Source organism: Fistularia commersonii, chromosome 13 (genome assembly GCF_037954325.1).
Source record: "Fistularia commersonii isolate RoL2024-O1a breed Wild chromosome 13, RoL_Fcom_v1.0, whole genome shotgun sequence".
NCBI lineage: Eukaryota > Metazoa > Chordata > Actinopteri > Syngnathiformes > Fistulariidae > Fistularia > Fistularia commersonii.
This window is the reverse complement of record NC_141296.1, coordinates 1,305,013-1,315,000: the sequence shown is the minus strand read 5'-3', so window position 1 is coordinate 1,315,000 and position 9,988 is coordinate 1,305,013.

Sequence of the window (9,988 nt, the reverse complement as noted above, 5' to 3'; positions counted from 1 at the left end):
ACAGAATATTAGAATTAGCATTAGCAAGCTACAGTAAACAGTTAGCAGGTCAAGTGCAGCCATCCAGCTATTCTTTGCCGATCTCATGGGTCTGTAAAGCTCACAAACACTGAGGGATGAATGTAAACCTCCTGGGCAGCTTCTCCACTTTCTGGCCCAGAAGGATCTCATTCAAACTGTTCCTGAGGCGACAAAGTCGCTCCGGCCGGCGGTCACCGTTCCGGCTACGACAGCATCTGTGCAGCGCTCGTTCTGAGCACCGAAAAGACTCAAAACATAGTCGGAACAGGAACGATCGAGGCGACCGTCTTCACGGGAAGTGATTTCCATTGAAACAGAGAGACTTTTAAAATAATATCGATGCTTTTCTTCAGAAGGAGCGGCGAATGGACTTCATTTATAAGTAAAGATGAGAGATAATAACGTTTTTTTTAAATGTGCTTTTTTACCATTCTACAGTTTGTGTATGTAAAGAATGCTGATATGATATTTTAAACAAAACACATCAACTGCTGCCAATAAAATGGTGAATTAGCCACTCGGTTTGGTTCCTATGTTTTTTAAATCTGACCGTGACGACGTCAGTGCCTCACCAGCCATCAACCTCAGCGCACGGCTCTGGATTTGTGAGTCCGGATCGAAAACCCTGAGCTGAAAAACAGCCAATTACTCTTCAAATAGCAATGAAAGCAGTCACGCACTCTTCATATTCATATCGATTCATATCTATATTCATATTTATAATAACGTTTACTCGCTTCCTATCAGTACAAATCAAAATGCACTGCGGACAGCAAAGTAGGAATTTTACCGTACAGGGAAACATGTTTCTACTCTGTGCTTGTGACAATAAACGCTTTGAATCTCTTGAATCTCCAAGCACTTAATCTCAGAGAATTTACTGGAAAGTAATTGGGCTTAAAATCACGATTCATTTAGCAGCCCGTGCTAGCACATGACATCCGTCCTTGTTTATCACAGGCTATGCTTATAGATTGTGATATTAAGCGTCGGAAAACATAAAACACAGACCGTTTTGAGATAAAGAACCGATGCTGAATGTCAGTGAAAAATATAATTGGGAGGAGAAAGAGCCTAATGGGAAATTTGCCTGTCTGTGGAGGCCCGTCTTCTGGAAATATGAGTCCGTCATGGCAGCACCAAGGGCAGCCTCTTCATCGACCGAGACGCATTAAATCGTAAGCTAAAACGCCGGTAGCCGTTCTAACCAACCAGGCTCGCGGCTCAGCAGTGTGACTGACAAGCAGGCTTTGTTTGGAGTCGATTGTAATATGGCATGTGGCAGACATGAAACTGTGTCATTGCAAAAAAAAACAGATTTTAATAAGAGAGCTTTTTATCAGGTACGTCAATAGTTTTCCTGTTTTTTCTTAATGCTCAGAAAATGATGACTGATTCTCCTTGAATTCCTTGTGGGAAGCAGGTAGTTTACTTTGCATCATTAATAAATCACCCAAAAATGGGAACAAAATCAGAATAAATAGACAAATAAATAAATATATACATTTATAAACATATTAATCACATTAAACTACCTGATGAACATATTTGTTGCTCAGATAAGCTATGTAATATTTTCCTAAATGAAAATAAACAACATTGTCTTTAGAGGTTAAATTGATCTTGCAAACTCATTTCATTTTAATATTAAAGAATCAACAAGGGAAGGAGAACACGTTTCAAATGAGTAATTGGAATTCGCTTGGCGTCATTGGGACTTTTGAGTTTTAACTCTTGATTTGTGTATTGAAAATAAATTTGAAATTAAAGTTGTACCTACAAAAAAACAGTAGCATTTGACCCCAATTAGCATTTGATACACAAAATAGGTTCACACATTTAGTTGACATTAATAAATGCTGATATTTTCTTCAAAATACATGATGATCATTTACTTTATACACACACACACACACACATATATATAAACATATATACATACATATATATATATGCATACATACAGGACTGTCTCAAAAAAGTTCTTTATCTTCTGTAATGCAATTACAAAAACAAAAATCTCATACATTCTGGATTCATTACAAATTAACTGAAATACTGCAAGCCTTTTATTATTTTAATATTGCTGGTTATGGCTTACATCTTAAGAAAACTCAAAAATCCTCTCTCAAAATATTAGAATAGCATGAAAAAGTAATTTTTGTTTTTTTAATTGGATTACAGAAGATAAAGAAATTGATTACAATATTCTAATTTTCTGAGACAGTCCTGTATACAAATATTATATATATATATATATATATATGCATATATATATGTGAAGAGTGTATGCAGAAACAGCAAAAAGCATACCGGCAGGTATGATGATTTTTTTTTTATTTATTTTTTCTTCAAATATTCCAAACTCAATGTGTTTGATTGGGACAAACAAATCACTGGGAAAATATTAAATCAAATTAAAAATTAAAATGAAAAAAGAAAAAAGGAGAGAGAAATAAATAAAAATAATCAACCAACAACCAGAAATGAGTGAATTAGTAAAAAAAAAAACCAATCAATCAATAATCCCATCAAATAATAAATAAAATAAATGTAATAATTAAGTGATTACGATCTCGTTTGATTGGACAAGTAACTAAAAAGTTGCTGGAAAGGAAGAGAAGCAACCTTTTTACCATTCAAGGCATTGTTATTGTAATGCTCCAAAGGTGGCCTCGCTGGGCCGTGGGAGGCAGGGTCAGCACTCATTTCACATTTGTAGGTGGGGGTCGCTTTGATTCTTTAGATGCCAGAAACACTTTTGGAAATCTCTATTTTTAGTTGATTTGTTTCTCCGCACAAGAGACAAAGCTGTGGAGACTAAAGAGAAAAGTGTGAAACAGTATTTTACTTTAGGTCTGTCGTGTATTTCCATGAGCATTTCAAGCAGCACGGTCTCACAGCAAGAAGGTTTCTGTATCTTCTCAAGCTGGTATCGTTTTGTGCGGAGTTTCTTTTTTCACCCCATGTTTGCAAGGGTTTCCGGGTTCTCCCACATTCCAAAAAACATGCATTATTTCCCAAATATGTATTCCTGGTGTCTACTGGTGTCCAGAGTTTTGCACTGCAGCAGCTGGGACAGACTACCCCACTGCAGCCCTGACTGCACTAATAACTATTCCACACAATTACATTTTGGATTTCTATGAGTTTGAAATGAAGAAGAAATTCAAAAGTGAGTTTTTTGAAGCGGTGATGCAGAGCATCCCCACAGATGAGTAGGTGTCCACAAACAAGTCACATTTCCCTTTGGATTGTGGGTTCCTTGGCTACAAGTCCCACGTAGGAGGTCTGCCACAGCTGTGGTCGTCTCCAGAGCTTCGGGCTCCCGTCCAGGACGACCCCCATAATCCTGCACAGCTGGTCAGGACTTGAGAAACCACTTCCTTCCTCACCTCGATTATCCTGAAGACGTTTCTCACTTGAATAGGCGTGAAGGACAGACTGGACGGAGGGCTTTGCAGGAGTAGTGAACTCAAGGTGCAGACAAGGGAGATGGCAGTGAAGGTGATCGTGTCAGTGGACGAGTGGTGGATTGTTCAAACCTTCGGAAAAACCGGTTCCACTTTTGGTCCAGTACCACCAAGGAGTCGTGGTTCTTGGGTCCAGAGCAGAGATATTCTTACATTCTTGAGTATCTGTCTCAGAAATAAATGTACCTCCCTTATTAACAGGGCTAAATCTGTCTTTTACGGGAATGAACCTGAGGAAGTTCTAGCAAGTCATAAATCTTCCTCAAATATGTGACAAGAAATGACTTGCCAAGTCCTTTGATTACTCACTGTGCTGCACCGTCTGATGGGACAGACATACTACATTTTATTTTTGAAGGATCCCTGTTTGAGTGGCTAAACCCTGGTTAACACACCTTTGACTTTGCAGGCTACCAGTGAACCCATCTCTTAGCTTTTTGAATTCATGCCTGTATTTGTCACGGAGGTAAACAATGCACTAAAGGGGCCTTCGTTTTTCCGCTCCAAAAAAAGAGGGTGAAGCTGCAAACATAAACAACTACAGACAGATTTCTACATTTGTATTTCAGCTAAATTGTTTGAGAGGATCATCAGGGACCAATTAAGAGAATTTCTAGAATTTTAATTACAATCTGTTTTAAGAACAGCACAACACTGTTACAAATGCACTGAAGGTCCTGAATGATGTGTTATGGTTGGATCTTCCAAGAGGCGGGAGGGCAGGAGTCGTACACCTCACTGGTGTTAGAGTACAGGAAGTCTGGTGTTTTTTTTTTTTTTTCTGTGGATACCAGTGACATACGTGGAGGTTCATAGCTGGTGAGGCACTGATGTTTACTGTAGCTTGCTAATGCTAATTCTAATATTCTGTAGCCGACTAGTAAGAAGGATCCCTGGGATCACCAGCGCCCCCTGCCATGAGGCACCGTCACTGCGTGCCTCACTTAATGTCGCCTTGCTCAGGACAAAAAAACATTACAAAACATTGCAAAACATTACACACATCCCCTAAACTATGGAAATTGAGTTCATATAATAAAAGTGTTGTAAAATTTTAATGGGGACATACACAGAGACAGCAATGCGGTCTCAGTGGATAGCATGCTAGCACAGTTAGCATAATCATTGCGCAATCCATAGTGGGCTCAGCTGGTTGCCGCGTCACCACACGTCTCTTCTTCATATTTGAACGGTAAATGCAAATTTTTTTTCAGTGATTTTGAAAAAAAAGACAAAAAATGATGAAGTTAAGCAGAAAATAACTTTACAGGACAAATCACTGAATAAATATAACCATTTCTTTTATTTTTTCTTTCAGATTTTTTTCTTTCCATGATGACAGGTGAGGCTCGGCCTCCCCGTGCCTCTACTGACTGCACGTCACCGGTGGATACTGATTCAGTAGTCTGCTAGAAACATACACGGCTATCAGAATAACCAGCGAGAACGACCACAGCAGGTGGTGATGGTAACCTCTAAAAGTTCACTTTCAACAGTGATGTGACCAGATTTGCACCATCAGTAAACAAACCAGCCATCCCCCTCATTTCCTCTTATCGCTCTCCGCCATCTTATCCGTCCATATCAGGTGGAGTCTATTCTGCGCGGCGACTCTGTCTGGAAAAGCCATTGTTAGTCATGTTTTCATAAACAACATGAGACTCCTACGCTTGCCCGGTCAGAGCCACAAGCTCATCCATTGTTTTAAGAAGATATCTATCATCCCCTAATAATAGAGAAGAAGCTGTAGCGTCTTCTTCTTGCAGGAAATCCCCTTCATTCTCGGTTCATGGGGTGCAGCAGGTTGCTGAATACAGCAATGTTGTGTAGCGCTAACAGCTAATCCCTGTTATCAACGATTTGGCCATTCTTCCACCTTACGCTTTCTCACATCCAAGGCTGTGTGACATACCGACGCATTGGAAATCCCTTTCTTGTCTTTTCTCAACACACCCAGACCGCCGTTTTTACATATTTCTCCCCAAGTCAGACTTCTTCAAACAGTACCAGGGTTGCTCTCTAGGCATCTTGTTGTTTGCTTTTCTTTGAACACTTAGGTCACAATGCAGATGCTTCTGACCTTCTCTGTACTTCTGTACAAACATTCTTAAAGCAAATACAGTATCTGAAGTTCCCATTATTTCATTGGATGGCTCATCAACTTTGTTCCTCTAAAGCTACTTCAATTGTGCACATTTGGGCTTTTTAATCCGGCTTGCCAAATATAATTTCATTATAATGAATTCAGGTTTAAATATTAAACCTAATACTCGCATTCCTCCCAGGAATAATGCACTCCTCATACACAATGACCTTTCTCAGAGTGTGGTGAGTTACCCTTTACATCACTTTTTAACTTTTTGAAAGATATTTTTTCACTCAAGTCCGATCAATTGTTGTATGCCTGATATCCCGAGAAAAAGTTGCGGTTTTCAACAATCCAATATCAGCCGTCACTTCACCATGAAGTGTGCTAACTGTGTTGAGGAGCAGTCAACGCTCAGAGGTTGACGGCTAATTTACAGACTCAGAAAAATGTTTTTCACGGACAAATCATGTTTTCAAGACTCCAGCACAAAGGCTAGTTATATGCTAGCATTCATATTAGCAAAGGCTAGCAAGCCTTCCGCCGGTGGCAAGTTTTTGAAAGAATGAATGACAGAGACAGCAGGTTTCTTGTGTCTGGAGAGTGAAGGCAAATTTGAGAAAATGTATTCAAACATGCAGAATTGTGACTCACCATGTGGAACTGGTTGATAAATATATCTCCAAAAAATTAAACAAAAATGCAGAGTCCTTTATGTTTTATTCAATAGTTCCGGATGAAAGTAAAGACCTAAAAGATACTGCCTGGCTCCTAATTTTGGGGGATGAACGGCAGCTTTGAGGTAATAGATGAGTTTTGTACCATGGAGCCCCAGAATGAAAAACTTTGGGGGCAGGACTTGTATGACCAGGTGTCTGCAGTCATACAGAAAATGAAACAACCTTGTGGTCGGGCTCGTGGCGAGCGTGAGTTCTGTAAGCGCACGCCTACCGCGGATTGCCGTGCAATTGAAGAGCATGGCTGGTCCTGGTTCCCGGTAATCACTGAGGGCTCAAAAGCCAAACCTTTGATTCTCAATGCTAGCTGGGTAATTCGCCAATTTCCTTCGGTCTTCTGCAGCCGTGCCCACTCCACGGCGATGTAAACCCACGCATCTCTCCCGGCCATCACTTCCCCCAAGAGCTGTAAATCCATGCGCCTCGCTGGTGCACAGATTGATCCGGGGTCAAAGCCCAGGGGACTCCATCTCTACTCGGGGCTATTTTGTGTGGTGAGCTGATGTTCTCTTTAAGCTAATTACCCTGCCACTGCCAAACTGACTCATTTGCTTTCCTTTTGAATGGCTAGTTTGCATGTTTAATCCCAGAATTTGAATAAAGGGAATGTCTTTGAACCTCTTTTTCTTTGGTGGAGAGAGAAAAAGACCTGCATATTGATGACCATCGGGTGGTGAGCCGGATCAGGTAGCAGGACGGTTTGCCAGGGAGACTTTGGAAATGGCCGCCCTAAGCTGTGGTAAGCATATTATTGGTAGTTGTCTTCGCTGCAACCTGTTGGTAGACAGTAGGTGAGGAGGCTGTTAAACAGAAAGAGGTACCAGAGGGCATGAGTCACGATACATTTTGGGACTGGCTGGACTTGCATGCCTCTTTGAGCATGGAGATTCGGGTAGGTGCCAAAGATGTGGGAAGAAGGTCTGTTCCAACTGCGGCAGCAGGATAATGTTACTCAGCTCTCCTGGAAAGTAAAAGCATGAGTTCCTAAAAAGGAGACTGCATGATTGTTGATCCTTTTGTTTAAGATGACCAATGTGGATTCTGTCCAGTTGATCGAAACGTTAACTTGCTCTTTACACTTGCAAGGACCCTAAAGGGTTAATGCTGGCACGTTTATTCTCTCCTGGGCTTTGCGTTTGAAGATTTGAGGAAGGCATACTGTAAAAGTGTTCTGTGGGTGTAAACTCAACAGAACTGTGCTCTGCCAGGGCTGCTCTCTCATGGCTCTATTTGTGATCTTCATGATCAGGATTTCTTGGTACGATCATGTGGAGGATCATGTACGATACCAAAACCTCAGGATTCCTTTGCCGCAGGAAATGCAGTTCTGTTGGGAACATTTCCAAATGACCACCAGCGGGAACTGGAGTGCAAAGTGGTCGGGGAAAAGAGTTGCATCTCCAAATCAAACAACGATCTACTCAGGGTGCCTTTCGTAAGGCATGTCCACCAAGAAGCAAGCCTCAACCAAGAACATGCTAGAGGGACTATATACACTGCTCCAAAAAATAAAAGTAAACTCTAAAATAACACATCTTAGATCTGAATGAATGAAATTTTCTGATGAAATACTTCGTTCTTTCAGACCCGTGGAGGTCTGGACTCCAAATGAAAGTGTAAAAACACACTCCAGGTTGATCCAACGTTGATGAAATGTCCTTAAAACAAGTCCAAATCAATCTGTGTTGCTTCCTAAGTTTGATTTCACACAAGTGTGATTGACTTGCAGTAACATCGTGTTGCAGGACGCAGCAGATTCTGGATGACTTAAAAATAAATGCCATTTCATACCCTTTTTATAAATCTGTTTTGACCATTTCTTGCCAAAAGAGATTTTTGAGGGCTATTAAAATAAAATAGTAAAATAATGCATTTTACTACAGTTGTGCAGTAAAATAATCCAGGTAAATTTTGTTTTTCTGTTTAAAAACAAGGGAAAACACAAAATAAATTGAGGTTTAATAACCTCAATTATTTTCCCCCTCTTCTAATCTCCTTAGACACTTAATCTTCTATCACTGTCAGCCAATGATAGAAGAGCCACTCAATGATAACGATCCATCCATCCAATTATCTTTACTCCTGAAACGACTTGTGTGATTTTGTTGTATTGAATAAGATTATTTCATTCAGATCTAGGATGTTATTGTAGTGTCCCCTTTATTATTTTCATCATTTTTATATTTTACATAATTTAAATGTTTACATTACTCTCACATAGTCACTCATTCGCAGAGAAATTAACTTGCATATTTGCTTCACTGGTCATGGATGACAGAACGGCAGCAAAGACAAAACTAATTCACTTATCGCTCTCGCATCATATCATCATTTCTCTGGCAATGTAACAAAGTCGCTAAAATATCAAATTAACCTACTGTGTTAAAAAACTGGAGTGCCGGTGAGTTGCTTTCTATCACTGCCTGCTTCTCTCGTGGGAATTATTATGTCATAAAGACAGACATTGAAATAGAGTCGCATATTCTTTGTTAAAAATGATGGGCAAGAGAACCTAAAGGCACATTCTAGTGGTTCTTCTCCTTTGGGTTTTTCCCTTCAGGGTCTCCACACCAAATCCACTTTCTCCATCTAACCCTGTTCTCTGGATTCTTCTCTCACACCAATTACCTTCACATCCTCTCTCAGCACGTCCATCCATCTTCTCTTTGTTCTTCCTCTAGACCTCCAATTCCAGCATCCGTCTACCAATATGTTCTCTATCCCTCCTCTGTCCATGACCCAACCATCTCAGTCTGGCTTCTCTGACCTTCTCTCCAAAACATCTAACATGATGGACCCAATCCTCTCCATCCTGGTCACTCCCAGAGAGAACCTCAGCATCTTCATCTTTGCGACTTCTAGTTATGCCTGCTGTCTTTTGGTCAGTGTCACTGCTTGTAGAGCATTCATCATCTCTGGTCTCACCAGTGTCTCCTCCACCTTTCCTTTCATAGCTGATGTTCTTCTATCTCTTGGTACCCCTGACACTTTTCTCCATCCATTCCAACCTGCTTGGACCCGTCTCTTCACCTCTTCTCCACACTCTCCTACGCTCTGGACTGTTGACCCCAAGTATCTGAAATCCTCCACCTTCTTGATCTCCACTCCCTGTAGCCTCTCCGTTCCACCCGGATTCCTCTCATTCACAAACATATATTCTGTTCTCATCTCTCACGACAGATCACAATGTCATCTGCAAACATCATTGTCCATGGAGGTTCCTGTCTAACCTCATCTGTCAGCCTGTCCATCACCGTTGCAAACAAGAAGGAGCTCAGAGCTGATCCCTGATGGAGTCCCACCTTTACCTTGAACTTCTCTGTTACCCCTACAGCACACCGCATCACTGTCTTACAGCTAGCATACATGTCCTGCACCAGTCTAACATGCTTTTCTGCCACTCCAGATTTCCTCTTACAATACCAGAGCTCCTCTCTTGGCACCCTGTCATAACTCCCAATGACATAATCAACATTAAAAATGATAATTATGCTAATAATAATCTATCGTAATTTGTGTTTGAATAGGTGAATCAAAATAAAGCTAAAAAGATTTTCATATTTGTGTTTTTTACTCAAAAAACAAATTGATATTTTATGAATAATGTCATCAGTGATGCTTACATCTGCTGCTTCTACCACCTCCAGATCAATAACACCATGACTGTCGTA